The sequence below is a fragment of the Chinchilla lanigera genome, unplaced genomic scaffold, assembly GCF_000276665.1.
Source record: "Chinchilla lanigera isolate Chin_1 unplaced genomic scaffold, ChiLan1.0 scaffold00075, whole genome shotgun sequence".
NCBI classification, from domain to species: Eukaryota; Metazoa; Chordata; class Mammalia; order Rodentia; family Chinchillidae; genus Chinchilla; species Chinchilla lanigera.
The window spans coordinates 2,153,025-2,168,983 of record NW_004955476.1 but is presented as its reverse complement, the minus strand read 5'-3'; the positions used below and the strand labels follow the sequence as shown (position 1 = coordinate 2,168,983).

General features: G+C 35.3%; 1 protein-coding gene across 2 annotated transcripts in view; it reads right to left on the bottom strand.

Moving 5' to 3' along the window:
* The window catches only part of Nell1 (neural EGFL like 1), a gene marked incomplete at its 5' end in the record, with an annotated part of 791,721 nt that overhangs the window by 67,971 nt on the left and 707,791 nt on the right, over window positions 1-15,959 (bottom strand).

The window sequence follows — 15,959 nt, the reverse complement described above, 5'->3', positions numbered from 1 at the left end:
CTGGGCTATGTAATGAATCCAGACCAGCCTGAACTCCACAGCAAAACTCTTTCTCAAAACTCAAACAAAACAAAAGCAAGCAATAGTGCTAATAACAAGTAGCATTCATTGTATATTCTGCCACTCTCCTCTAAGTTCATTACATTTTAGCTCACTTAATTCACTCAACAACCTGACAACAGCCTGTGAGGACACATGGCCAGAGAAGTAGTAGGACTGTGACATTTCAGGAGGAAATACTTGGCAATATGTCACCTCAAACTGTGTGTAGGTTCAGTTCCCCACCAAGGGTTATCATTTAGCACACTCAGAGAAGATGTGAGGAAGGAAAGATCAATTACACTAAAAAGGGCTCTACTGAGTGTTCCTGCATCCCTCCACACGATTCATGTAAAGGGCAGAAGTGGGAATTTAGCCAGTTGTGCTTTAAGAAAATGCTTTACAAATTCCCTACAGCACATCTAAATTGCATTTGGATTCTGTGCTCCACTCGAGCGTGGTTATTTACGGTGTTTATTGAACACAGCCATTATTTGCTGCCTCTCTGCACATTTATAAATACAGTGACTAAAGACATCCATTATGGTTTATGACCTATAATTGGAAATAAGATGCGGCCAGTCGTGCATTTTCTAACAGTACTAACTCACGCGAAAGTCCTCCCGGACTGCTCGTGGGCTGGAGAGGTCTTGCCATTCAACAAAATTACTCAAAATGTGAATTAGGCTTCAGCTTCCAGACTTCTCAATAAGGTTTTCAGTTTATGAATTATCACTGTCTATGTGCATTGACTGCCTCTGTGAATAGTAAAACAGAGATTAACAGTGTAATCAGCAGTTTGGGAATCTTCAGCAGTTCTGGAATTAATCATTAATTTATTTCTTGCTTTCTGTCCACAGTCTATATTGCCTGAGATTTTAATGTTCATCACTATGTTGGCACACAATGATATAGCCAGGTAATTTTATTTAGATTTCTTGATTATTATTGAGATAGCATTTATATATGCACTGATTTTTCTTATTTCCATAATTATGCTCATATTTTTTCTCACTTTGTTTTCCTTCTCATAAAGATTTTTAAGTTATTTATATATTCTAAATGCATTTCTGTTCATGTGTCATGTATTCTCAGCTTTTGCAAGGTGGAGACTTAGGGGATTTCTTTCAAGAAGCTAATTTATGTTTGTGTAGAATAATTTTTGATATTTTTTTGTCTTATGTTTTGTAAGGATTTACAAAGTTACCATTAAGTAGGATATTTGCCATTCGTTTTCCTGATGGTCTTGCTACTTACTTCCTAAGACTGTTTTCTTCAACAGAGAATCAATTTTTGCAGTTTAAGAATATTCCGCATATGACTTTCTTTATAAAATTAAATGTAAAGACTTGCATTGACAAATGAAAGTGACATTCTTGAGTTTCTGGTATAAAAGCAACTTGTTCATAGTATTTAGGTTGTTGTTCTATTTTTTTTTATTTTAAAGATAAAATAATGGGGGCTGGGGATTTAGCTCAGCAGCACAGCGCCTGCCTGGCAAGCGCGAGGTCGTGAGTTCGATTCCCAGTACCAGAAAAAAACAAAACAAAAAAAAAAACAAAAACAAAACAAAAGATACAATAATGAAAACATCTTAACAAACACACATACATTTAGAAAATAACAATAAAAACAATACAAGCAATACAGAATCTCAGACAAGGTGGTAGGAAATTAACAATGGTTGTATTACATTTTGATATCTTCAATTTGGATTATCTGGATAAATCTTAGCACAACACATCAGAAAGAAATGTGTTGTGTTAATAGTTATCCAGATAATTTTTCAATATAAAACTAACAATGATTTTTGACTACTTTGGTGGTTATTTTTATTAGGCATATTCAATGAAATTGAGAAACATTTCCCCTTTTTTAATTCCCTGGAACATTTTTATAAATATTAGTGTTAGATGTTTTCTAAATGTTTGCTTGACCTTGATTATGTCCATCTGTGTTTGTGTTTGAAATCTGTGTATGGCTACGTCAGCATATGCAACCAACAGAAAATTTTAATTTCTCTGATGCTCTCAATTTTTGCATATCTTCTCAATTCAGTTGGTGAGTTATATTTTTAAACAATTTGTCTCTTTTATCCAAATTTTCAAAATTTAACACAATAATCACACATTATTTTCTGTAAAATGATTTCCCGTATCTCTGCTCAGCCTTTGCTTTTTTACTTCAGCAATGACTGTTTTGAGGCTCTCTTTTCATTTGTTTTATCTGTGCACAGATACAATTCAGTTAGTTATGAATATTTTCAAAGAAACAGCTTTCACTTCTGATGATTTTCTAATATATTTTTGTTTTAATTGTATGTATTTACACTACTACCTTTATTTTACTCTTTGACATACTTTAATTGCTTTATTTTTTTCTTCTTGAGACAGAGTCTCACGTTGTATTCCAGGCCAGTCTCAAACTCTTGGAGATCCTCCTGCCTCAGCCTCCCAAGCGCTGGGATTACAAGCATGTGTCATCACAGTCAGCTATTTGCTTTACTCAGTGGTTCTTTTTTGCTAGCTTTACAAGTTGTATGCTTTGCTAATTAATTTTAGCCTTTGTTCCTCTCAAAAAATGTTCAAACTGTCTCAAAAAACATTTAACTGGTGTTCAATAAATTTTGGTTCATCATTTTGTACGTGAAATAGGTTTTAATTCAACAATTCCATTTTCTAAAGCCTTTGGACATGCCATTTTTTTCTTTTTGCTTCTACTGTATTTGTTTTATTTGGGGGTATAGAATGGAAGCTTGTGTTCAGTAATGTTCATGTGTAGGAACGTGGTTTCCAAGTTCTTACTTTTTATGAGTACTTACATGCTTGTACTAGTGATGTTTATGTTCCTTGTGTGCCATTGCCCTGTGTTCATAACTCATCTTCATTCATTTCTCATCCTCTTCTCCTCTTTCCCCCTCACTGCCCTCCACCCATCTCTTGATACTCACTATATCTGAGAAAGTTCTACATTTCTACCTCTTATTATCTTCTTTTACTCTCTTTTTTTTGACTTTTTGAGACAAGGTTTCACTACACAGTTCAGGCTGGCCTTGAACTTACTTTGTAGCCCAAGGGGTCTTGAACTCACAGTGATCCTCCTGCCTTAGCCTCCTGAATGCTGGGATTATAGGCGTATGCCACCAGCTCCTGCTTATGTTGTTCTTTATTCTTATTTTAGGTTTCTCATGTAGAGAAGTCATGTGTACCTGATTTATTTCACTTAACATTAAGATCTCAAGGCGCATCGAAATTCCTACAAAAACCTCAAGTTTATTCTTATTTTATGGCAGAGTATAACTCTCTTGTATGTAAACACCATATTTTCTTTACCCATTCTTCTACTGGTGGACATATATGCCAGGTCCAACACTAAGCTCTAATTTCAGAAGTGTCAGGAGGGTAGAAACTTAATGCTAGTTTAACTTAGTAGTTTAAATTGCAGCTCTCCCTTTTCCACTGGGGTCTCCTAAATCACAAAGATATTATAAACACAAAATTTTAAAAATAACTTCTGTCAGAATGGAAAATATTCTATGAAGAAGAAAAAATGGTGTTTGCTGTATTCCATAAGTTTCCATATGTTATGCTTCCACTTTCTTTTATTTCAAAAATTTTTGAATTTCTCTTTTAATTCATTCAATGAACCATTATGAATTTAGCAGCATAAGTCTCCAGGAAATTGTACATTTTCTGTTATTTTCTAGTATTATATCACTGTTAGAAAAGATACTTGGTGTGATTTCCAGTTTTTTAATTGTTGAGACTTGTTATGTAGTGAAATAGATCCTGTAGCCTAGAGAATGCTCTATGTTTTTTTGAAGAAAAAAACACACATATTCCAGTTGCTAGATAGAATGCTCTAAAAAGTCTGTTTGATCTGAACTATAATTTCACTCTGTTATTTTTCTGTTGAATTTTTTATCTGGATGATGTGTTTGCATGTCTTGAAGTCAATTCCTCCCTCACATCAGAAGTAGGATTTTCTCAATATAGTAATATTAGTTGACTGTTATTTGGATATATTGTTCTATTCCACCCTGTCCTCTAAAGATTTTGCTGAAAAATACCCTGTTAGTCTAATGAGGTTTCCCATGAATGTGACTTCAGATTTTTCTCTTGCACATGTGAGAACTCTCTTTCTCTTGTACTCATGGCTGTTTTGCCATGCAGTACAACCATGGTTCACAAACCTAATTTGCCTACAATTTGGAAAAGATGGCCAAGTTTGTGTTTGTGTCAAAAAGATGGTCATGGCTGTGTTTTTCGCCAAGGCAGAGTTTGCAAACAAAAACAAAATTTTGCCAAACACTTCCATTGGTGAACCAAATTGTTTGAGAACAAATTAAGTTCATGAACTGAGATACCATTGTATTGTGCTATGAATTATGTCTGGCCATGTGTACCTGGGGTTCGTATGGGTTTCTTTTATAGCCATACATTTCCCAACGTTAAGGAAGTTTTCATTCAAAAGATGCATTTTGATCAAGATTTTCCAGGCACTTTGATTTGTTGGAAAGAGTTTTAGTAGCCTTGAACTTGCATTCTGAATGTGCTTGTAGCATAATGTGATCTTCATTAATTTTCTACTAGTTCCTGTTGTCTGAGGCTGATCTTTGTGTATACATGTTTGGGGAATCCATCATGTGGATAGAGTGAAGATTAAATATGCATAGTATGAATTCGTCTTCAAGGTGCCTGGAAATAATGTGCACTCAGGGTATGATGCAATGAGCCTTGTTCTTCGTTCTCCTGCTTCCTCTTTGGGTAACACAGAATGACAGGCCAACAAATCAAAGGACTTAAGTGTCTCCAAGAAGGAAGGACAATAATGTACCAGATCTCTGATGGTTACCCTTCAACTATGGCATTAATTCAATAAACAATTATTGACAATTTCTTCCATACGAGAGAGTGAAGGAGAAGCTCACATGCTTGGAACCTCAGAGTACATTTAACATCTACCTCTTGGAGTGAAGAATATAACAGACTTAGGTGGGTAGCTATTTTGACACAAAATTATGACTATTATATGCTTTTCATATTTGTCTTCTTCAGTTCCCCTGTGAACTGTGTGAATTATTTGTCCCATTTTCCAGATATGGAAAATGAATCATGTACCACACACTGAGAAAAAGAAAAGTTGGAGTAAAATACCCAAATCCCAGGAGGATATTTTTACAAAGGAACTGCTGCTGAGGATCACCAGGTCGGTAGACACAGAATACACAGCATTATTTTCTTATGTCCCTTGGGATGAATAGGGGTAGAAAGTCATAAACACTTCGCTGCGAACATAGCTGAGCAGTGCGGCTTTGGGAATGGCAGTCCCGTCAGTCCGTGGGTAGACCTGGAACGCCGCTGTGCTGAACTCCAGGGCCGCTGCGACTCCACAGCTCTGTGTCATCACCATCAAACTGCTTTAATGTCTTGAAAATGTGAAAATAGCACCAAAATGGGAAATTCTTGAAAGGGTTAATAACTCAAGCCATATTTGAGTGCTGACCTTCATAAAATATCATTCTTTGTGATATTTATAAAGATGCATTTTAATAAACACACTGGCATGAATTTTATTTGTTCTCAGCCTGTCTTCTCATACTAGGGTTTTCCCAAGATGAGACCCTGACATGCCGATGGCTCAGAACAGGAGGTTTAGGGATTTTGGAGTATGCACCAGGAGAAAACTCAGAATTCTATTGTCCATTCCTCCATCAATCATTTGCTGAGAGACTACTATAAGCAAGAACTAGGCCTAGAAAACACACAGAGAGAAGGAAGGCCCGTTCCCCACAGCTGGGAAGTACGGCCTGTTGAAAACATAGACTAACAATTACAGTATTCTAAATGTTAAAGGGGAGCAGGTGATTCAAGGTGTTTTGAGAGAGAAGAACACTATTAGAATTAGACAAACTGTATGAAACACATCTCAGTTGAGTCTTGAGAGGCAAGCAGAACTTATCAGATGGAGGTAAAAGAGAATTACAGGGATAGAAATATGACCTGTTACGAACAACCTGGATACAAGATAAAACATGGAGTCTTCAGAAACACACAGGTGTTTGGTGTACAGGACCACACTACTTGAGAAGCAGGGCCAGGAAAAGGGCTTTATGGGACAGGATAGGAACTTCTACGAGAAGAATGAAGGTATAAATCCTCCTAGAGTCAAGTCAGCAACAAGGAAAAAGATGGAAACTATCTAGAGGTTTTCGGCACATATATACCATAACTATATCTCTATGGCTCAGAACAGATGGTTTTAGGATTTGAATTTGATTTTTTTTTTTCTTCCGGTACCAGGAATTGAACTCATGATCTTACACTTGCTAGGCAGGCGCTTTGCCACTGAGCTAAATCCCCAGCCCCTGGTTTTGGGATTTGGATGTATGTACAGGAGAAAAGATCACCCTGGTGGCGTGAGCCCATGCATCCTACCTTCCTGATGTTTTTTGAACAAATTTAGAGATGAGTGGCTTAGTTATATTTAGATTAAATCTTCTAAGTAAGACAATTTCAGAAGTGGATGATGGCTTTCTAAGACACTATCTTGGGAACATTCTGCAATGAACTTCATATACAACTTTTGGCTAGATTATCCTTAACTTAGAATCTCACCATATTAAATCAGTCAAATCAATATATAGCAAGGGGGACAGCTATAGAGAGCAGGATAAAAGAATTTAAGAGAGGAGTCACTGGATCTGATGGCAGCCAGAAGTCGAGATGAGGGTGAGAAGCTGAGTATGACTCTGGCACCTCCATCTCAAGCTACTGAGCTCATGGGTTCATAACAAAGAAAAACTCCCTGGAATTAAGGTTAGAACCTTAATTTTCTTGAACCCAAGACTAAATCACAAAGATGATCAAACCTACACAGTCTGGAGAAACAAAGGATTAAAGAGAGTGAGCAATTTTGCAAAACAGGTTTCCCAAAGCATATCATAAATATCTTGTGGTAAGCAGCAAATTAATTACAACAAGAATTACCAAGGCGCCAGGTGAGTTTATTCAATTATGCACAAAAATTGGAGTCAGATGTGAGAAGAGACTGTGTACACAGAGGAAGCAAACAGGCCTCCTGATTAAAAGGCTAAAGTTCCTACTCACGCTCCACTCTTTACTCACCTCTCCAAGCCTTCTCCTTAACATCCAAGAACATGAAACAACCATCCCTGCATGATGCTAGGGTGAGGATAAGTGAGATAATGGATGTGACTACATGTGTGAACTACAAAGCCCTTGACAAATACGAGGCATTATCATGATAGTATGAACACAATAAAAGTTTAAACACTTAAGCAAAGCACTCTAGCTTCCAATTATTCTGCCAAAATATTTACTAGATGTTGATGTGGCAGTGGGCTGCTTTCAACCACGGAGGACAAATGCTCTCAGGGAGCCAACAGAATCATGCTAGGAGAGGGAGAGGAGAGTCCTCGGGCACTCATTCATCCAGCATGGCTTTGGCCAGGAGGAGTCGCTGTTGGGAATGCAGCTCTGCAGTTCCTGGTTCCAGCACTACAGAGGGCATGCAAAAGGTGTCTCAGTGATCTCACAGCAATCACTGTGTCTGGGTGGAACTAAGGACAATTAAGGGGTGGTGTACAAGAGCTGTTTTCCTTTTTTGAAAGGAAAGAATGAAGAAAAGAAAAAACAGAAGAAAGAAAGAAAGAAAGAAAGAAAGAAAGAAAGAAAGAAAGAAAGAAAGAAAGAAAGAAAAGAGGGAAGATGAGGGAGGGAGAAAGGTAGGAAGGAAGGCAGCAAGGAAGGAAGGAAAGAAGAGACATATAAGAAAGATATGACAGAGTTACAAATTAAGGACTAGAGGTATGGACACCCGGAGAATTTGAGGCCTGGCCTGACTTAGACATAATCTGAAGGATCTGTCTGACTGAGGATAGAGGTTGAATGACTGCATTTACAAAGCTGAGAAGCAATGTAGCTTTTACATCCTCCGGAGAGCCCTTCAGAAAGAAAGCCGGCACAGCGCAGGTCCTATAACCTTAGCATAGATATGTCCTAATTGCCCTGGCCATACCTTCCCTTACCTCTCCTCACACATCTGCAAATGGGCAGCAAGTATCAACATTGGTGTCATGGCAGCCTACACCGTGATGTCCAACAGAAATACGATATGAAGCCCATGCCCAGTTTCTAGGAGGTACACTGAAGAAGTGAAAATAGAGGAATCTATTTCAACACACATTTTATTTAGCTCAATATAGCAAAAATATCACTTCAACAAACTGTCATCATAACAAGTTTGTAAATAAGACACCAGAAACGTCACGAGAACTCAACACTCATCCTACTGCATGACATAGTATTTTTGCATGAGAAATGATTAAAGTGAATTGTATTTCTATAGAAAACCAAAGTGATGTGAAAGAGAAGCTATTTTTTGCACTGCTCTGGGTTTAAAGTTTTAATTACACAAACTAATACTAATTAAAACAGAAATTAAGCTGCTCAGTTGTTCTAACCACATTTCAAGTACTCTTTGGATTCTAAAGGTCTAGAGTTTGGGAGGAATATTAACATTTTAGAAAAAAGGTGATCAAATCCAGTCTCTTTAGTTTACATACGCATACAATGAAGTAAGCAGAAATTGCACAAGGTACTGCGCTCGGTGCCTGGCACTCTATGACCATTCTTTAGTACTGACCCCAAGGAGAATTATTATTCCCATTTCACACATACAGATAGGAAGGTCCCTAAGAAAAAGTAAACGTAGGATAGACAGGACTGAAACCCAGACTCCTGATTCTTTCTGTTACTGAAAAATATATTTAGCCTGTTTGGATTTCTTTTTTATTGTTAACATGGGTACATCCATATGCTTTAGATCCCACATCTGCACTAGTTGAGAGGTAGAGTTTCATTTTTCTCTGTAAAAAAGATGACATAACTCTGTACCCTTATTCATATGCTTCCATTTTCTACTTCTCTTTCATGAGATATTCATGGAAAAGCATGATTTCCATGCTCTTTTGGTAAAAATCATGGAAAAGAAATCATTGCATATACGTTACAATAGCAGCAAGCTTTTCCAATGCACTTGTGTTCCATCTTGCTTCCTGGAGTAGCCACACCTGTGCCTAACCAGAAAGGGACAACGTGATACAGCAAAAACCAAAGGCTCAACATTGTCTGAGAAACAAGTTCAATGAAGACTGCAGAACAAGACACTAAAAGACAGTAAATATATTTGTCCCAGTTTCCTTCAAATCCCCTCAGTGATGAGTCAAGGTACAGAAACAAGGGTGCTTCGCTTCCTAAAGCCAGCAGGTCTCAGTGGAACTCAGCACTACCTATCAAGGGCCAGGTGACAAGGGAGGTACTCGTGTGCCCGCTTCAGCTGCACATCTATTAAAATTAAGAGAAGTACCCAAGTTGAGAACATTTAATTAGGTAGAGGAGCATCTTCCAACCCCATACTGGATCCATCTCTCCAGTCCTATGTGAAAATTAATTATACAATCTTTAATTTCATTATTGATAACATTATCAGTAATAAATCAACAGAGTAATCTATGTAGGAAATCAGTCAACTGCAAATCAGAAAGGGTCACTGACATTTGCCTTTAAGCCTTCAGCAAATTTTGTCCCTGGGAGAAATTCGGCAACATGTATGGGTAAAGATAAAGGATTTCATAGGTATGGTAACTTTTGCCAAAGACAATGGGTGGGAGTATTAATGAGCTTTGTTTATGGCTGATTTGGGGGGAGATTACATATTTGGAGACCTAAGAAAAGATTACAAAAGTTTACATAAAGATGGTGTATAGCTAGTGAAGCTATAAAATAAAAGTTTATCGGCTCCCAGACACACTCTATATTTGAGGATGTTGTAGCTTTTCTACTACCCTGTCACAGCAGATCACTGCTCCTGTAAATGAAAAACTAAGACAACATGGCTAAAAATTCTAAACTACATAACATCATCTGGTGGAAAGTAATCACCTGCACCCCTTCTTTTCATTGCCCATGAAAAGTTATTAGAGCAGATGGGATAAAACACTTTAAATCCCAATAATACACATATTATTGATGCAAATTGATTACACACTCCTTTGTCCAGTTCACTGTCAATCACTCAACTAATGGGTTTTCCTGACATTTTCCTCTCAGCATACTTAGATGAACATGAAGAGAAGATAGAGTAAAAGTGAGTACACTGTTCTCCATGTTAATAAGTAGCAAGTATAAAGGGCCTACCACTGTAACACGCTGATGTGAGAATTCAAGTGCAGTTTGCCAGAAGTAGGAACTGAACTTCGGACAACAAACTCCCGGTCACTTGTGAAACAGCTGGCACAACAACTTGCCAGTATAAGCACATACATCTGCCGATGGTGCTCAGATTGAATAAGAATGGAAATGACAAAGAAAGCAAGTCTATTAAATTCTAAAATTTAGAGAGACAAAAAATTTACATATCATGGTAAAGTTCCTGAGATATCTTCAGTAATAAAGATCAGTAACACACACACACACACACACACACACACATACACAGATGGGCTGATCAATACAGTGAATTTTTTTTTTGTTTTTTGGTTTTTCTCCAGTACTGCGAACTGAACTCACGACCTTGCCCTTGCCAGGCAGGTGCTTTGCCGCTGAGCTAAATCCCCAGCCCCAATACAGTGGATGTTTTAACTTTAAAAATTTATTACAGTGAAAGACTCATGCCATTAATTTCCCAGAAAAACATTCACCTAATGACCTAGTCTAAGGTACAGAACTCGGTCATTAAACAAAGAACATCTGTACTCCTTGGTATAATCATGTTTGTACTAAACATCAAAGCAAATTAATTATAAAGATTATGAACTCAAGTAGAATTAGACATAATAAAATTAGTATTAAAAATTTGCTTTATTACCTTCATTATTTAATAAATCTAAATACAGTAGAAGAAATAATAATACAAAAGTGTAGTGTATATGCAATATATGCTATGACACGACATACACGGACAGCCCCTAGACTAAGAATATATTCTTGTATCTCAGTAGTGTGAAATTGGTTATATTTTTGGCTACATATAAAATAATTTTACACACATCATTTATAATTGACACCCCCTAACATAACACAATTGAGAAATAGCTGATTTTATAATTATTTAATAATGGTTACCTCTCTGAACGTAAGAAAGATGTTCTTTATCAAGTCTTAGATTAAAAGAAAGTCAAACAGAAATGGTGAGCTACACAGAAAGCAGTGAAAAGTTGAAAACTTTCTACAAAAATTGTAGGATATGGCCAAATGAAAAGACTGACATATAAATAAATAAGATTTTCTTCTTAAGAAATGAAAAATAATTATTAAGTGAGTGAAGAAAGTAAGAAGAGAATAAATTTGAAAGCTAAAATATGTAAAATAGGAATTTAAATTTTAAAAATGCATTGGAAATTGGAGCTGTTTAAAGAAAGAAACTCCCACAAGCCTAATTATGGAATACAAAGGAGTAAAATCTATCCAAGTAGGAATAGATAAAGAGACCTAATCAAATATTAGAGAATTAAGGTACTTATATGGGAATGCTACACTCATGTATGAAAAATGACTTGCCTGCCTAAGGGAAATTAAGGTTTTAGAAAAATTATTATAATTATAAATAAAAAAGAATAAGACATTGAAAAGAACTAATAATCAGAGAAGACATTTCAAGACTGAAAAAGAAAAACCTCTAATATTTTCAAAGGCTTCAAGACCACATGACCTTATGGACAAGTCAATTTAATTATATAAAAAGCAATTGATCTTAATATAATTTGTCTTTTTCCACGAAACAGAAAAATGACAGTTTCTACACTGTTTTATAAAACAGACTTAATTCATGTAGATAATCCAACCGTAGATCTGCTCGTATAGAATACAAGACAAATTCTGAATAAAATATTAATAAAGTTTGCAGAGCTATGTCAAGATAAAAGACAATTAAAAGTGGGCAGAGGCTCTAAATAAACATCTTACCAAAGGAAATATACAAATACTGAAGAGAATATGCAAAGGTACTTAGTATTACTAGTTAATAAGAAGGTACGAATTGAAACCACAGTGACATATCACATAATACATACTAATACAACTAGAAAAAGTGAGGTAATAAAAAGTGTTGGTAGAGATGTGGAGAAATTGGAACATTCATTTGCTGTGGATGGAAATGTAAAAGGGTACGTGCATTGTGTAAAACATTTTGAGAATTCCTTAAAATGTGTAATGCAAAGTTATCACACAATCCATCACTTACATTCTTGGGTGCATACCCAACAGAATAACGATATATATTCAAAGAAAAACATGTAGAGGAATATTAATAACAGCATAATTTATGTATTATATATTACATGTATATCATATGTCATGTCATATACCTTATGTCATATATCATATATTAATAACAGCATAATATTAATAGCACCATAATAGTCAAAAAGTGGAAATAACTCTAATATCCATTAGTTGATGACTGACTAAATAAATGCATTAGATCCATATAATAGAATATTAACTGATCACAAAAAGCTACAATATATGCTAAAGATGGGTGAATCTTAAAAATATTATTCTGGTTGAAAGATGTTCAGTATAAAAGACAGCATATTATATTTATCTTTTAGGTAAAATATCCAGAATATGCAAATGCATGCAATAATATATTGTTTATCTGTGGTTGAAGGGAAGGGATTATGGGAAATATTGCTTAAACAGCATGAAGATTGTTAAGGATGACCAAAATGTTATAATATTAGCTATTGGCAAATATGAACAATTCTTTGATATTTTAAAAAGCCACTGACCTATGTATTATCATGTGTTAATTTTACAATATTGAATTCATCTAAATTAAAATATTTTCCAAAAGTGTTTCAGAAAAAATAATTTCAAGACAATATCATACTACAACCAAATAGAATTTTCTCAAGAAATAAAAATATTTAATACCTCTTTAAACAACATGACTCTTCTCATGAGTAAGTTATGGGATAAAAATCAATAGCTGCAACTTTTTACGATTTGCTTTCTTCCAATGAAAATTAGCTTTGTAAGATTCATCCATGTTGCTGGAACGATCTGCCGTCCAGTTACGTCTAGTTGTGTGTGCTACTGGCTGTGGGACTGTACCATAAGTTATTGATCTAGTATTCTGTTATGGGCATTTAGATTATTTTCAGATAATTGGCCATTATAAAAATACTGTTGATACATTTTCTCTCTGTGTCTCCTACTGCATATATATTCACGAATATTCTTGAGCATAGATCTAGAAATGTGTATTAGTCACTTTCTTGCCGCGAGGACAAAATACTAAACACCGGTAAGTTAAAGAAGGAATGGTTCATTTTGGCACATGGTTTCAGTTGGCGATCAGCTGGGTCCAAAGCAAAAACAGCTTAGAGGAAGCACAAGGGAGAGAAGGCTGCTAGCTCATGGTGTCCCGGAAGCAAGCAGATGAACAGCGCTAGCTTTTTCTCATCACTGGCACACAATACCTGAAACCCACAAAATACAGGAGGGGAGGTTTATTTTGGCTAGTGGTTTTAGCACATGGTTAGCTGGCTCCAAACCTGAAACGGCATGGCAGGGGACCACTGTGGAGCTGCTTATGCTGTGGCATCCAGGAATCACAGAGAAAAAGGAGGAGCCAGGGAAGGAAATACAACCTTCCAGGTATGCTTGCAGTGGACTGTCTCTGCTGACAATCCCCACTTTCCAAAGAATGTTCAGCATTAGCGCCTCCATGGACCGCTCACTTCACCTCACAAAAGAGCCACCACTGAGCACAGAAATGTTACCTTAAGGGCATCATTCTCGTTCCAAACCATAACAGCATCCATGGGCCACCCACACACACCCAGGGAGATGCTTTACTAATCTGCTAGGCATTCCTTAATCCAGTGAGGTTGACATAACAGGATCAGCAGTTACAGACCACAGGATGGGCACACACTCATTTCCCAAAACTTATAGTACTATTTTTACAAAGTTTAAAATCAGTAAAAATACATCATTTCTTCAGCTATATACTTGAGTCTGTTGAAATTACATATCTAAAATGCAAGTAATAAAAGCTATAAAAACTTGGATACACTTTTGCATACAAGTGTAACAGTGAGATGCAGAAAGAGACAAGTTCATCAATTAGGAGAATATTTTTTATTTTGAAGCTAGGCAGTCTATTCATGAATGTTCATCTCATATTCTTCCTAATAGTTTTTATCTCACATAAGTGCTTTTAAAAAATAATGTGTTAGGAATTTTAAAACCGTACATGCTTAAATGATATTTCAAAAACTAACATGAGACCTTACTCATAAGCGAAATAAATCAGACCCACATGTGTAATTGTCTCCCTGGTGTGAGAAACTGAAAGAGTAAATAAGGTATAAAATGTACAATAGATATTGTGAAATGAGAAGAAATTGTTCAAAAGAGAAAGGGAACTAGGGTGGGTGAAAGGGGGAAAGATGAAAATGAAAAGAGAAAAAATGTAAGTCAGTTATACTATTAGCGTCTCTTAGTTCACTGAAAAGGAAGGCTTGTGCTAGTATCGACTGGAGAAATTTTTACACCCATATCTTGTATTCTGTACAACCACTTTAAAGATAACAACATGCAATGTATTAATTATTGTTATTCTTCCATTACTTTGTTATAAAATTTTTTTATCTTTTCCCATAAATAAAAGATAAAAAAACTAAATAAGTATTCCAAATAAAACTATATAAAATAGAAATTTTCAAAGCTACCTAACTAGTAAATCAACATGATATAAAACATGAATATCAATTTTAAAAGCCAAAGACTAAACTTACCTGTTGAAAGTTCAAGAAAAAGTAGCTATAAGCATTATTATTATTATTATTCAGCAGGAAATTTTTGGTTTTATTTAAAAAAAAGCACTAAATTAAAAGTTTGGTCAACCAAACTTTTTATCAAAGTCTTTTTGAAAATTATTAAAATATATCTTTGCTGATAATATATTTAAATGGCTTTGCTAAAAAGTATATTCTTGGCACTACATTCCTAGATATAAAAGCATTGCTTATTCTTAATATGTTTACAGTGATGATTGTTCGGGTGTTGCTTGTGCTGCGAACAATGAGTATTGCATATTTAGCTGTGAGGGAAAATTTAGGTAAATTGTGGCTTATCCACACGATGGAAAATCATTTAATGCCATTCAAACAAACAGATCTATTGAAATGCAGGATATATCCTATCAATCTGACATTTTTGTAAGTAAAAGCAATTACAAACTGCCAATTTCCTATGGTTATTATAATTTTACATATGTGTATATGTAATTATATATGTATATATAAATAATACATATTTGATATGCAAATGCAAAGGTATCTATGGAAATATATGTACATCACTTACTATAAACCTGTATATATAAACAAACATAATGTGTCTACACTTATCTATGTGTATGTGCAAATTATATATTATAAAGTTACATAAGGCACAATATAGGAAAAGGTAGGTAAAGAGAAGAAATAAGGAAGAAAAATTTGTACAAGTTGCATGCCATAAAACAGCACTCATAAATGTCTGCTTTTTAAAGAAATGTAGTTATGTGTGTATATGAGAAAAATAGGTGATTCATAAGAGAATGGTAACATAGTCTTAGCACTCACTCAGAGTGTGGAGAGGTTAATTTTATTTTTTTCTTCAGATGTTCTTGTTGTTTGAGGTTGTTGTAACATCAATTTTTTTGGGGGGGGGAACAAAAGAATGAATTCATTATACAAAAAATAGAGAAAAACTATGGAAAGTTCCAAAATTTATGTGAAAAATAAAGCATGAGAAGAATCATCCTTAAATTCTACTACAGAAATAGTCATTAAAACCATTTGTAGATATTTTAATAATGAGGGTATATGCTATAGATAGATA